The sequence below is a fragment of the Schistocerca gregaria genome, chromosome 10, assembly GCF_023897955.1.
Source record: "Schistocerca gregaria isolate iqSchGreg1 chromosome 10, iqSchGreg1.2, whole genome shotgun sequence".
In the NCBI taxonomy this organism is placed as follows: domain Eukaryota; kingdom Metazoa; phylum Arthropoda; class Insecta; order Orthoptera; family Acrididae; genus Schistocerca; species Schistocerca gregaria.
Window position 1 is genome coordinate 159,666,068 of NC_064929.1, and position 15,402 is coordinate 159,681,469.

A 15,402-nucleotide genomic window follows, 5' to 3' on the forward strand; every position below is an offset into this window, starting at 1 on the left:
AACTCACTTAAAAAAGATAACATGCCATTGTAACCGCGGTAAACGTCTAACAACTTCAACGCATTTTCTTTTCTTGAAAGCTGGTTGCTTTTATTCATGATTCCAGTGCACCATATTGTTTCCCAATCTTTTGGCTACAGAATCTTTTTACCAACATAATCTTCGTTCAGTATGACTGCCTTGTGCCACTTTACTGGGGGGGCCGCTTGGTGCCACTGTATTGTTCGACGTCAGAGCCAATGCCTTGTTGCATCAGTAACCTCTCCACCATCCACGTACTGCTTCCTGCGGACTCTATCCTTCATTAGGCCAAACACATTGAAGTCGGAACGTGCGAGATCTGGCCTGTAGAGTGGATGAGGAAGAACAGTTCAGTGAAGTTCTGTGAGCTCCTCTCGGGTCCTCGGATTTATCGGATTTATCTAAGGCCTTTCGCTATCATGGATAAGGAGGAGATCGTTCGCAGTTCTGTGGCGACGAACATGCTGAAGTTGTTTCTTCAGTTTCCTGAGGCGGTGTGCGGCCAGCCGGACACACAAGATCGCCCAGTTTTGCACCTCGCCCAACGACTCATAGTGCCTTTGTTCATGGCAGATCTTCGTAGACATTCTGCAAGCGTCTACGGATATATGTTTTCTGCCAGGAGGAACTCAATGACAGCTCTGTGCTTCGACCGCATCTCCATTACAGACGCCATTTTGAAGGCTATGTACACTATGTGATCATAAGTATCCTGACACCTAGCTGAAAATGACTTACATGTTCGTGGTGCCCTCTATCGGTTATGCTGGAATTGAGTATGGTGTGGCCCATCTTTAGTCTTGATGACAGCTTCCACTGTCGCAGTCATACGTTCAATCACGTGCTGGAAGGTTTCTTGGGGAATGGCAGCCTGTTCTTCTCGGTGTGCTGCACTGAGGAGAGGTATCGATGGCCGTCGGTGAGGCCTGGCACGAAATCAGTGTTCCAAAACATCCCAAAGGTATTCTAAAGCATTCACGTTAGGATTCTGCGCAGGCCAGTCCATTACAGGGATGTTATTGTCGTTCAACCACTCCGCCACAGGCCGTACATTATGAACAGGTGCTCGATCGTGTTGAAAGGTGGAATCGCCATCCCTGAATTGTTCCTCAACAGTGGCAAGCAAGAGGATGCTTAAAACATCAACGTAGGCCTGTGCTGTGATATTGCCACGCATAACAACAAGGGGTGCAATCCCGCTCCATGAAAAACACGACCGCACCTTAACACCACCGCCTCTGCATTTTACTGTTGGCACTGCAGACGCCGGCAGATGACGTTCACCGCGCATTCGCCATCCCCGCACCCTGCCATCGGATCGCCACATTGTGTACCGTGATTCGTCACTCCACACAACGTTTTCCCACTGTTCAGTCGCCCTATGTTTACGATCCTTACACCAAGCGAGGCATCGTCTGACATTTACCGGCGTGATGTGTGGCTTATGAGCAGCTGCTCGACCATGAAATGCAAGTTTTCTCACCTCTCGCTTAACTGCCATAGCACTTGCAGTGGATCCTGATGCAGTCTGGAATTCCTGTGTGGTGGTCTGGATAGATGTGTGCCTATTACACATTAATACCCTCTTCAACTTTCGGCAGTCTCTGTCAGTCAACAGACGAGGTCGGCCTCTATGCTTTGCTGCTGTACGTGTCCCTTAACGTTTCCACTTCACTATCACATCGGAAACAGTGGACCTAGGGATGTTTACGGGTGTGGAAATCTCGGGTACACACGTATGACACAAGTGGCACCAAGTCACCTGACCACGTTCGAAGCCCGTAAGTTCCGCGGAGTGTCCCATTCAGCTCTCTCACGATGTCTAATGACTACTGAGGCCACCGATATGGAGTACGTGGCAGTATGTGGCAGCACAATGCACCTAATACTAAAAATGTATGTTTTTGGTGGTTTCGGTATACCTCTTATCACATAGTGTATATCGCCGCCACCTATGGAAACTTCATGAAATTGTAGAGCCTGCAGCGGGAATATTCCACGTTGTCCCACAACAAATTTCGCAATTTTCAACCGCAACTGCCCGAGAAGGAAACTGTTGTGTTATTTACTGACGATCTCTCGTATGTACACTGGTTACCGGAATACCAATCTCGTGTTGAAACTGTAGAGTGCTGACGAGTGTTTTTACTGGACAGAAGCTAGACGAGTTTCTGCGACGACTTCGTCTTAGGGAAGGCGGATATCGCTGGAACGTAACATATATGTATCATATACAAGACAATAGTTTTTACGAAAATGTCACGCGCTCCTTTAAGAGGTAATACAGGCCAAAACTAGGACAAAAGTTCCGATAGTGATTTGTCCGGAAAGTAATGCCTGTAGAGATACAGGACGTTGAAGATCCGCAGTACACAGCGCTACTGGAGAACGTTGTCGTTGCAGACAGACAACGCCTATGGTTTATGCACGACGGGTCCCTATCCCCAGTTTCTACCGATCGTGCGACAGTACCACACCGCATGGTTTCATGTGCGATGGGTTTCCGAAGAGGTCCAGTAGCACAGCTTCCCTGTCCACTCGACCTGAATCCTTTGGATTTCTGGTAGTGGACATACATAAAGTCATTGGTGTATACCGAACCCGTCGAAAATGTGCAGACATTACAGGGGCGTGTGACCAATGCATGTGATGCAATCCTAATGCGAAGAAGGGCCTTAAGATGTATCAGGATGTGTGATAACCATATGCATCATTGGCTACAGTGTCTGCTTCTACGTAACAGTCAGATAAGAATGGTCCATATCTCATCAGTATCGGTTTGCGGACATATCGTTACGGGAACTTTTCTTCCATCTTTTAAAAATTCTGTTAATGCTGCAAAATACTAACGCGAATTCTTTACAGACGAAAGGAAAAACTAGTAGAAGCCGACCTCGGGGAAGATCAGTTTGGATTCCGTACAAATACTGGAGCGCGTGAGCCAATACTGTCCCTACAACTTATCTTGGAAGCTAAATTAAGAAAAGGCAAACCTACATTTCTAGCATTTGTAGACTTAGAGAAAGCTTTTGACAATGTTGACTGGAATACTTTCTTACAGATTCTGAAGGTGGTAGGGGTAAAATACAGGGAACGAAAGGCTATTTACAATTTGTACAGAAACCAAATGGCAGTTATAAGAGTTGAGGGGCATGAAAGGAAAGCAGTGGTTGGGAAGGGAGTGAGACAGGGTTATAGCCTCTCCCTGATGTTATTCAATCTGCATATTGAGCAAACAGTAAAGGAAACAAAAGAAAAATTTGGAGTAGGTATTAAAATCCACGGAGAAGAAATACACTCCTGGAAATGGAAAAAAGAACACATTGACACCGGTGTGTCAGACCCACCATACTTGCTCCGGACACTGCGAGAGGGCTGTACAAGCAATGATCACACGCACGCCACAGCGGACACACCAGGAACCCCAGTGTTGGCCGTCGAATAGCGCTAGCTGCGCAGCATTTGTGCACCGCCGCCGTCAGTGTCAGCCAGTTTGCCGTGGCATACGGAGCTCCATCGCAGTCTTTAACACTGGTAGCATGCCGCGACAGCGTGGACGTGAACCGTATGTGCAGTTGACGGACTTTGAGCGAGGGCGTATAGTGGGCATGCGGGAGGCCGGGTGGACGTACCGCCGAATTGCTCAACACGTGGGGCGTGAGGTCTCCACAGTACATCGATGTTGTAGCCAGTGGTCGGCGGAAGGTGCACGTGCCCGTCGACCTGGGACCGGACCGCAGCGACGCACGGATGCACGCCAAGACCGTAGGATCCTACGCAGTGTCGTAGGGGACCACACCGCCACTTCCCAGCAAATTAGGGACACTGTTGCTCCTGGGGTATCGGCGAGGACCATTCGCAACCGTCTCCATGAAGCTGGGCTACGGTCCCGCACACCGTTAGGCCGTCTTCCGCTCACGCCCCAACATCGTGCAGCCCGCCTCCAGTGGTGTCGCGACAGGCGTGAATGGAGGGACGAATGGAGACGTGTCGTCTTCAGCGATGAGAGTCGCTTCTGCCTTGGTGCCAATGATGGTCGTATGCGTGTTTGGCGCCGTGCTGGTGAGCGCCACAATCAGGACTGCATACGACCGAGGCACACAGGGCCAACACCCGGCATCATGGTGTGGGGAGCGATCTCCTACACTGGCCGTACACCTCTGGTGATCGTCGAGGGGACACTGAATAGTGCACGGTACATCCAAACCGTCATCGAACCCATCGTTCTACCATTCCTAGATCGGCAAGGGAACTTGCTGTTCCAACAGGACAATGCACGTCCGCATGTATCCCGTACCACCCAACGTGCTCTAGAAGGTGTAAGTCAACTACCCTGGCCAGCAAGATCTCCGGATCTGTCCCCCATTGAGCATGTTTGGGACTGGATGAAGCGTCGTCTCACGCGGTCTGCACGTCCAGCACGAACGCTGGTCCAACTGAGGCCCCAGGTGGAAATGGCATGGCAAGCCGTTCCACAGGACTACATCCAGCATTTCTACGATCGTCTCCATGGGAGAATAGCAGCCTGCATTGCTGCGAAAGGTGGATATACACTGTACTAGTGCCGACATTGTGCATGCTCTGTTGCCTGTGTCTATGTGCCTGTGGTTCTGTCAGTGTGATCATGTGATGTATCTGACCCCAGGAAAGTGTCAATAAAGTTTCCCCTTCCTGGGACAATGAATTCACGGTGTTCTTATTTCAATTTCCAGGAGTGTAAAAACTTTGAGGTTCGCCGATGACATCGTAATTCTGTCAGAGACAGCAAAGGACTTGGAAGAGCAGTTGAATGAAATGCATAGTGTCTTGAAAGGAGGATATGAGATGAACATCAACAAAAGCAAAACGAGGATAATGGAATGTAGTCGAATTAAGTCGGGTGCTGCTGAGGGAATTAGATTAGGAAACGAGACACTTAAGCAGTAAAGGAGTTTTGCTATTTGGGAGCAAAATAACTGATGATGGTCGAAGTAGAGAGGATATAAAATGTAGACTGGCAATGGGAAGGAAAGCCTTTCTAAAGAAGAGAAATTTGTTAACATCGAGTATAGATTTAAGTGTCAGGAATTTATTTCTGAAAGTATTTGTGTGGAGTGTAGCCATGTATGGAAGTGAAACATGGACGATAAATAGTTTGGACAAGAAGAGGCTAGAAGCTTTCGAAATGTGGTGCTACAGAAGAATGCTGAAGATTAGATGGGTAGATCACATAACTAATGAGGAGGTACTGAATAGAATTAGGGACAAGTTTGTGGCACAACTTGACAAAAAGAAGGGACCGGTTGGTAGGACATGTTTTGAGGCATCAAGGGATCACCAATTTAGCATTGGGGGGCAGCGTAGAGGGTAAAACTCGTAGAGGGAGACCAAGAGATGAATACACTAAGCAGATTCAGAAGGATGTAGGTTGCAGTAAGTACTGGGAGATGAAGAAGCTTGCACAGGATAGAGTAGCATGGAGAGCTGCATCAAACCACTCTCAGGACTGAAGACCACAACAACAACAATGCTGTAGGGACATGTGGTACTCTTTCTAAGCACCAAGTACTTGGGTAAGAAGTTTGGGAAGTAAGGAAGAGAGATTATAGTCTACTGCTGTCAAGGTAAGACAACATCAGAAAGGATGACATCAGAGGAATTACGGGAACTACATGGTAGCTATTGAGAGGGATGGGTTACTGTGGTATGGTCATTTACACCGAATGGATGATAACATATGACCAAGGAAAGGAGTCGGATCCCATAGGAGAACAGGAGACGAGGTTGACTACCACGAACTGTTTTGTATCCCGCTTAGTAGGCGGCACGTGTGTCTGCTCCTGTAAACTGAAAGGTTGGCCGAATGATGGAAGCGAGTAGGAGCAGGTGAGGTGATAGACGTCGGTACTGCAAGTAAGTACAAGTGGTTTACTGGTGCATGAATATATACAGAGGCATACATAACTTTGTACCGATGAGCACGTAGGTGCGAAGCCTTAGACCCGTCGTAAGCAGTGCAAAGTTTCTATATGAAGCGTGGTCAAATGGGCAGAATCTGGAGCGGCGCTCGTAGAGGTGAACAGCGCCGGCTAGAGAGCGCTGTCGTCGGTGTCGTAGTGCCAACCTACGAACTTGCACCTATCGTAGCTGTCGATACCACAAAGTGGACGACAGATGCTAGAGAAACTGGATTCGAATAATTTCCAAGTTGAGGTTTGGGAGGATCATAAACAATGGGGACTGAGAAGCTAGAAAAGCTACAAAAAGACACTTGGAAATGTCAAGTGCTGTTTCGAAACAGGCAGTATCTCAGTTGCCAGACCCAACTGAATCGCACGTTGTTATTTGTACGAAGCACAGGCGCTCTCAGCTGTCCCTGAGCCGTATCTCCTCTGAAGCCACCTGTTCCCACAGCTTTCATCCACCCACTCTGCCCACCCGGTGAAAAGTGACGAATATTCCGCCATGTATACAGTACGCCAGTCTGAACCACTCCTCGGACTCTCTGAACCCAGCACGAGAAGGCAGTCCCTCACGCCGTTATTTTCATTTTTTCTTCTCTCCACTTGCCTTTCTCTGCGGCAAAGAGATACGCTGCTGTACGAAACGAAATTAATTTCCGGACTCTCGGTGCTCGGCCTAACAAGGCGTGGGAGATCGCTGATCGCCGGCCGACGTCGGAGGTTTGGTAAATGAGGCAGTGATGGATGGTCCGCCGCCCGCAGACGCTGCTGGCGCTATTCAAAAGGCAGTCGCCGTGTTTGTTATTAGCGTCCCGCTAGTTTATTTTCTGCTTTTAATTTCCCGCGCCTCACGCGCGGCCGATAATAAGATTCAATTGTGCTGGCCGGCGGTCGGCAGGTAGGTCTCAGCTCCTCGAGAACTGGAGCAGCTGCCACGGCGTAGCGAGAAAGGGAAAGAAAGCCTGAAGAGTCTGCCAATATAATAAACAGAAACGTTTCCATTCTCGCGCAACTCTCCTTTGAGTATTCCAGCTTCGTGAGGGTCCCACATCGATGACCAATAATCGAGAATTGGTCAAACCAATCTTTTATAAACGACATCTTTATCACACAGGACAGAAATTTCAAGGTTCTTGATGGCTGTCCAGTGGCTGACTGCTACTCGTTATAGTAATATTTTTTTTTTTTGTACTTTACACGTCTTGTTCCGTAGGACACAATTGAGGAGCAAATATCCATGGTCATGGACCTTGTCGGAGCAAGACATTACAACAAAAAAGTAACAATATTCAGGGTGTTACAAAAAGTTACTGCCAAACTTTCAGGAAACATTCCTCACACGCAAAAAAAGAAAATATGTTATGTGGACGTGTGTCCGGAAACGCTTACTTTCCATGTTACAGCTCATTTTATTACTTCTCTTGAAATCACATTAATCATGGAATGGAAACACACAGCAACAGAACATACCAGCGTGGCTTCAAACACTTTGTTACTGGAAATGTTCAAAATGTCTTCTGTTAGCGAGGACGCATGCATCCATCCTCCGTCGCATGGAATCCCTGATGCGCTGATGCAGCCGCCCACAATACGAGTCTCTACATTTGGTACCGGGGTTGCGTAGTCAAGAGCTTTCAAATGCTCCCATAAATGAAAGTCAAGAGGGTTGAGGTCAGGAGAGCGTGGAGGCCATGGACCAATCCATCGGTCACCGAATCTGTTGTTGAGAAGCGTACGAACACGAAGGACTGAAATGTGCAGGAGCTACATTGTGCATGAACCACATGTTGTGTCGTACTTGTAAAGGCACATGTTCCAGCAGCACAGGTAGAGTATCCCGTATGAAATAATGATAACGTGCTCCATTGAGGGTAGGTGGAAGAACATGGGGCCCAATCAAGACAACACCAACAATGCCTGCCCAAACGTTCTGAGAAAATCTGTGTTGATGAAGTGATTGCACAATTGCGTGCGAATTCTCGTCAGCCCACACATGTTGATTTTGAAAATTTACAATTTCATCACGTTGGAATGAAGCCTCATCCGTAAAGAGAACATTTGCACTGAAATGAGGATATACACCACGTTGGATGAACCATTCGCGAAAGTGTAACCGTGGAGGCCAATCAGTTGCTGATAGTGCCTGCACACGCTGTACATGGTACGGAAACAACTGGTTCTCCCGTAGCACTCTCCATACAGTGACGTGGTCAACGTTACCTTGTACAGCAGCAACTTCTCTGACGCTGACATTAGGGTTATCGTCAACTGCACGAAGAATTGCCTCGTCCATTGCAGGTGCCCTCGTCGTTCTAGATCTTCCCCAGTCGCGAGTCATAGGCTGGAATGTCCCGTGCTCCCTAAGACGCCGATTAATTGCTTCGAACGTCTTCCTGTCGGGACACCTTCGTTCTGGAAATCTGTCTCGACACAAACGTACCGCGCCACGGCTATTGCCCCGTGCTAATCCGTACATCAAATGGGCATCTGCCAACCTCGCATTTGTAGACATTTGCACTGACTGCAAAACCACGTTCGTGATGAACACTAACCTGTTGATGCTACGTACTGATGTGCTTGATGCTAGTAGTGTAGAGCAATGAGTCGCATGTCAACACAAGCACCCAAGTCAACATTACCTTCCTTCAATTGGGCCAACTGGTGGTGAATCAAGGATGTACAGTACATTCTGACGAAACTAAATGAGCTCTAACATGGAAATTAAGCGTTTCCGGACACATGTCCACATAACATCTTTTCTTATTTGTGTGTGAGGAATGTTTCCTGAAAGATTGGCCGTACCTTTTTGTAACACCCTTGCATAAAATAAAAGGTGTAAGATTATGTAAACGCAGTCAACAATGTGTGCCAACGGCCTTTCCGCAGCGGTAACACCGGTTCCCGTCAGATCACCAAAGTTAAGCGCTGTCGGGCTTGGCTAATCCTTGGATGGTTCACCGTCCGGGTCTGCCGAGTGCTGTTGGCAATCGGGGTGCACTCAGCCCTTGTGAAGCCTACTGAGAAGCTGCCTGATTGAAGAGTAGCATCACCGGTCACGAAAACCAGCGGCAGGGAGAGCGGCGTGATGAACACATGCCTGTCCGTACCCGCATTCAGTGATGCATAAGGGCTGAGTATGACATGGCGGCCTATCGGTACCATTCTGCCATCAAGGCGTGTTCGGGCGGTGTTTGTTTTGATTTTAGTCAACAATGTAACGAAGGAATTTGCTAAATTTTTCCAGGCACTTTTCGACAGAATAGGAGTGACAAATGAGGAAATTCTTCAGTTTAGATTTGAAAGCGCATGGATCACTGCTAAGACTTTTGAATTCTTGTAGTAGTTTATTAAAAATGGATGCAGCACAATACTGCACACCTTTGAGCACAAGAGTCAAGGAGGTGCGATCCAGATGCAGACTGGATTTCTGTGCAGTATCAACAGAGGTTCGCGAACTTACTTCACTTATTTCTGAGACAAAAATACTCTTTGAGGGGGGGGGAAGAGTTACCCCAAGCTATAATACCTAGGGTGACCAGATGCCATTGTTTTAAAAAGGAGGACAAACAGCTTCAAAAAGGAGGACAAAGGAAGAAAAAAAGAGGCCACATCAAACGGGTCAACTGCAGATGACGATACCACCCGTCAGCTTTGGACAAGTCACGTGACTGCCGGGAATTCCTGGTAAAACTAGTAGTTAATTGTTGCTGATGGTCAGGTGGTGGTTAACTGAGCAATATAAAAAAAAATAAAAACATTGATTGTTGTGACAGTGCGGCGTCAATTGTTTTGTTATGTCAACAACACGGAATTGTTTACAAATCGAAAAACGTAAGACCATTCACCTCCCTTCATTCGACACACCGCTACCAACATCTACAATTAAAGAAGTAGCTAACGACATGTACATTGTTCTTTAACCTTCCGAATACAAATAAATTCGATGACTATGGAACAATGAAATAAAACCATGACAGTTAATCTGTCGAGTTATTTCTTACCTTTATTGGCGACTGAGGCGCACGTTTCAGCTCCACATATCTCACATTCCGCTTCAAATTCATTTCTCCCTTTCTTGAAAGCCGGATATTTGCAGGAAAGGACATTAGAAAGTGTACACTTTCGTTTACGCATAGCCAAATATTGTACGTAACTCACTCGGTTAAAAATTACACTCACAAATCACTCGTGCACTACAGGAAGCCAAGCCAATACAAACTGAAGATTCGGAACGGAAATTTTAAATAATCGATATTTGCATTCGCTTATAGGTCGATCAACGATAATATCGACGATCCTGGTGCCACCTACTAATACCGCCTTCGTGCGTGTTTATCAAGAAGGCTGTGCCAATAGGTAAAGTATTTAAGAAAAGAACAATAGAACGGGACGAATTGTAAATTTAACTGTATTGCGCCCAACTTTGACAAAAAGCCGGACACTCTAAAAATCCGCCCGGACCCCAGGCAAAGAGCTAAAAAGGAGGACATGTCCGGATTAATCCGGACGTCTGGCCACCCTAATAATACCATACGTCATAAACTAACGAAAATAAGCAACGTAGATACCTTTTCAAACTGTTTATGTAATGGAAACGTAGAGATTTCGGAAACGGTTTTAAATTCCAAGCACAGATATGGGCACTTATCGCAATTAATTTGATATGCAATATAGATTAAAACTGAAGAAATTGCGAAAAGATACGAAAGGGGACCTTCAGAGCTTGAAAGACATGCTTAAAGACCAATATTTAACATATTAGCTCATTTGTATAGTAACCAGATGTTTGAAGGTGTTTTTTACACTAGGAGTCCACTCTCTAAGGAATCTGGAGTTTTCTGGTTGTAGCTTTGTGGACATTCTAAAAGAATTTTAAATCAATATTGACACTTTCATCCCGACATTTTTATGTATATTTTTGCCAAGTTACTGGCAAAATCTTTCAATTGATAATAGTTAAAAGTTAAAAAATAAATCCACAAGTTTTGATTGCTGCTTTAACATGGAACTGATTCAAAATGGTTCAAATGGCTCTGAGCACTATGGGACAACATCTGAGGTCTACATCTACATCTACATCTACATCCATACTCCGCAAGCCACCTGACGGTGTGTGACGGAGGGTACACTGAGCACCTCTATCGGTTCTCCCTTCTATTCCAGTCTCGTATTGTACGTGGAAAGAAGGATTGTTGGTATGCTTCTGTGTGGGCTCTAACCTCTCTGATTTTATCCTCTTGGTCTCTTCGCGAGATATACATAGGAGGGAGCAATATACTGCTTGACTCCTCGGTGAAGGTTTTTTCTCGAAACGAACAAAAGCCCGTTCCGAGCTACTGAGCGTCTCTCCTGCTGAGTCTTCCACTGGAGTTTATCTATCATCTCCGTAACGCTTTCGCGATTACCAAATGATCCTGTAACGAAGCGCGCTGCTCTCCGTTGGATCTTCTCTATCTTTTCTATCAACCTTATGTGGTACTGATCCCACACTGGTGAGCACTATTCAAGCAGTGGGCGAACAAGCGTACTGTAACCTACTTCCTTTGTTTTCGGATTGCATTTCCGTAGGATTCTTCCAATGCATCTCAGTCTGCCATCTGCTTTACCGACGATCAGCTTTATATGATCATTCCATTTTAAATCACTCCTAATGCGTAGTCCCAGATAATTTATCAAATTAACTGCTTCCAGTTGCTGCTATATGATAGCTAAATGATAAAGGATCTTTCTTTCTATGTTCTCGCAGCACATTACACTTGTCTACATTGAGATTCAATTGCCATTCCGTGCACCATGCGTCAATTCGCTGCAGATCCTCCTGCATTTCAGTACAATTTTCCATTGTTGCAACCTCTCGATACACCACAGCATCATCTGCAAAAAGCCTCAGTGAACTTCCGATGTCATCCACCAGGTTATTTATGTATATTGTGAATAGCAACGGTCCTACGACACTCCCCTGCGGCACACCTGAAATCACTCTTACTTCGAAAGACTTCTCTCCATTGAGAATGACATGCTGCGTTCTGTTATCTAGGAACTCCTCAATCCAATCACACAATTGATCTGATAGTCCGTATGCTCTTACTTTGTTCATTAAACGACTGTGGGGAACTGTGTCAAACGCCTTGCGGAAGTCAAGAAATACGGCATCTACCTGTGAACCCGTGTCTAAGGCCCTCTGAGTCTCGTGGACGAATAGCGCGAGCTGGGTTTCACACGATCGTCTTTTTCGAAACCCATGCTGATTCCTACAGAGTAGATTTCTAGTCTCCAGAAAAGATATTATACTCGAACATAATACGTGTTCCAAAATTCTACTACTGATCGACGTTAGAGATATAGGTCTATAGTTCTGCACATCCGTTCGACGTCCCTTCTTGAAAACGGGGATGACCTGTGCCCTTTTCCAATCCTTTGGAACGCTTCGCTGTTCTAGAGACCTACGGTACACTGCTGCAAGAAGGGGGGCAAGTTCCTTCGCGTACTCTGTGTAAAATCGAACTGGTATTCTAGCAGGTCATCAGTCCCCTAGAACGTAGAACTACATAAACCTAACTAAACTAAGGACATCACACACATCCAAACCCGAGGCAGGATTCGAACCTGTAACCGAAGCAGTCGCGCAGTTCCGGACTGAAGCGCTTAGAGCCGCTCGGTGACAGCGGCCGGCTCATCGAACTCAATCGGAGGCTTTCAAGCAACGCTACATCGTCATGACCAAACCCACATTCGAAATTAGTCGCTACGCGAGTAGGTGGCCACTGTTTTGAGCATTGTGCGACGCAGTTGGGGAATGACGTGTGTACCGAATTCCCTACAATGAATACCACTTAATCCGATCCCAGTAAACGACACAGCACGCAGACTCGCACGTCTCCGTCATCCGGCTGGAAAATCTACGGCCGCTGTCGAGCAGTCGGGTTCTCCCTCCAACAGAACACAACAGTTCGGGCCGCGACGCGGCGAGTATATCACGCGGTCGCATCGGTAAGCGGCCGACTGAATATAATTATGCAATCACGGCGAGCATAAATTAGCGCATTCCCGCATAATTGCGTAGCCTTAACATACATACATATTAATGCGCAGTATTTCACCCATCGGCCCCCTATTGATCACCGCGAGCAGCCGCTCGTGGCGCGTCCTCTAGCCGCCGTGTGTCTGGGACTTGACTAGCGCACTGCTCTGCCGGTAAGTACGATGCTTGATTAACCTGTTGGCGTTACTTCGGTCTCACTGTAAGTGGTCTTCGCGGAATAAGTGTAGGCTTTTCCATCGTTCAGTGGCAGATGAAATACTGCTACCTAAGCGGTGCAGGCGAACTGCGAGATAGCTCGAGTGGTCTACTTGACACAGAAAGCCTTTCCACTCTAGTGTCACAATTTAATATGAACAATTCTACTAGTGCAATGGCTGTCTGACACTGTGCGATGTGTGTATGATCCAAAGACGCTATAAACTTTACAGGGAGGTATGAATAATACTATCATTTCTGGCTTATATACAGTTTTTGTCGTTATCTGGAATGTTGATTATTCTACTATATAAAAACAATTTTAATAAACATTTTTGGTACAGTGATCAAAAATTTTTAAAATTGTTCTTTATAAAATTCAGTCTAGATCACACCACGTATATTACAAGAACATAGGTGACCGGTTTCGGTCATATCACATGACCATCATCAGACCTGTAATTTAATTTAGAAAGTAATAGAAACCTTACTAGACTGACAATAAAATACGACAAGACGGTTATAAGGATCAGATACAACAAGACGTGTTATACCCATGGCGTCCTTCGAAGATGGTACGTGGAGCACTCTTCTCAGCTGCTGTGATGCCAACTGGTGCCAGCAAGTGACGGGTATACGCTTAAGTACGACGATGCTCCGCCTGCCTCTTCTCCCTCCATCTCACGTCAACCAATCCGTATAAAATTTTTTCACATAATCGTCAAGACGTAAAAAAAACAAGTACAATAATAACATAAAAATAGTTATGGATAAAATACCTCTTTACAACCATGGAGTTACTTAAATATTGTGTAAAATATCAATTAAAAGCTTTAAAATATCTGTACAGACGATGTATACTCAGTGTGCCCTCTATAGGCCAAAGTGGTTCAGATGGTTCAAATGGCTATGTGCACTATGGGACTCAACTGCTGTGGTCATTAGTCCCCTAGAACTTAGAACTACTTAAACCTAACTAACCTAAGGACATCACACACATCCATGCCCGAGGCAGGATTCGAACCTGCGACCGTAGCAGTCGCACGGTTCCGGACTGCGCGCCTAGAACCGCGAGACCACCGCGGCCGGCCCAAAGTGGTACTGCCACAATGGTTTCAAAGTCAACGATGTTGTAGAGGTCTTTGGCATTGCGGTATTATATCGATATGTGAGTTGTGACTCGACTGCAAGTGTACATCTATGCCAGATTCAGTCTGTCTGTCTTATACTCGTATTAACTTTATTTGGCACTGGAGATATATGTAATTATGAAATGATCAGCTGCAGAGTGGTATTATATTACATAGAATTTTTTTAATGTCATAAAACTGATTTATTAAAAATGGAGTCATATTTCGTAACATTTGTAGATGGAAATTTAAAATTGTGATATTAATATTTAGGTATTGTTCTAAGGTACATTTCTGTCATGGATAGTGCCGGCCGCGTTGGTCTCGCGTTTCTAGGCGCTCAGTCCGGGGCCGCGCGACTGCTACGGTCGCAGGTTCGAATCCTGCCTCGGGCATGGATGTGTGTGATGTCCTTAGGTTAGTTAGGTTTAAGTACTTCAACGTTCTTGGGGACTGATGACCACAGATGTTAAGTCCCATAGTGCTCAGAGCCATTTGAAGCATTTTTTTGTCATGGATAGAACTGGGTCCTATGATTTTCTGGACAAAAAAGTACGTACGTGTTCGTAGAATTTCGTTAAACAGATCATAAAAATGTTTTTCACGAAAATGTTTTCTATGAACACGTATGTACTCTTTAGATCCCCTCGCAGGCAACTTTAAAATAATAATGTTAACTAAATATCCGATTATGTGGGTCGGGTAATAGTCCAGTCAATAGAAACTAAAAAAATGTCGAATATCGGGAATAATCCGTGTAGTCGAATATGTTTGTACATCGGTAGGAGGGAGTGCCACAGACAACGTATTAGATATGCTGGCTAGTGAGGGAGGAGTGTGTGTGTGTGTGTGTGGAAGTGCGTGTGAAAGTCACATTTGTGAGGTTCTCTTGGATAACTCGAAAACCGCTTCCAGCGAAAACGTAACATAGTGCAAAATTTAACTATGTTAACTTTTCCTACAATATGGGCCAGTTTATTTTGTTCTGTAGGACTAACAATTTTCGCGGAGAGAGAATATGAAACCTCTCGGGTTGTTTATGAAGGTCTGATAAAACATTACGGGTTGCATA

The 15,402-nt window shown here is 45.7% G+C and overlaps 1 protein-coding gene and 1 pseudogene across 1 annotated transcript in view; both read left to right on the forward strand.

Annotated features, from left to right (window-relative positions):
• Window positions 1-15,402, forward strand: part of LOC126293664 (uncharacterized) — a 293,175-nt gene that overhangs the window by 86,324 nt on the left and 191,449 nt on the right. The gene's annotated exons all lie outside the window — the stretch shown is intronic.
• LOC126293857 (5S ribosomal RNA) lies at window positions 8,831-8,949 on the forward strand (annotated as a pseudogene).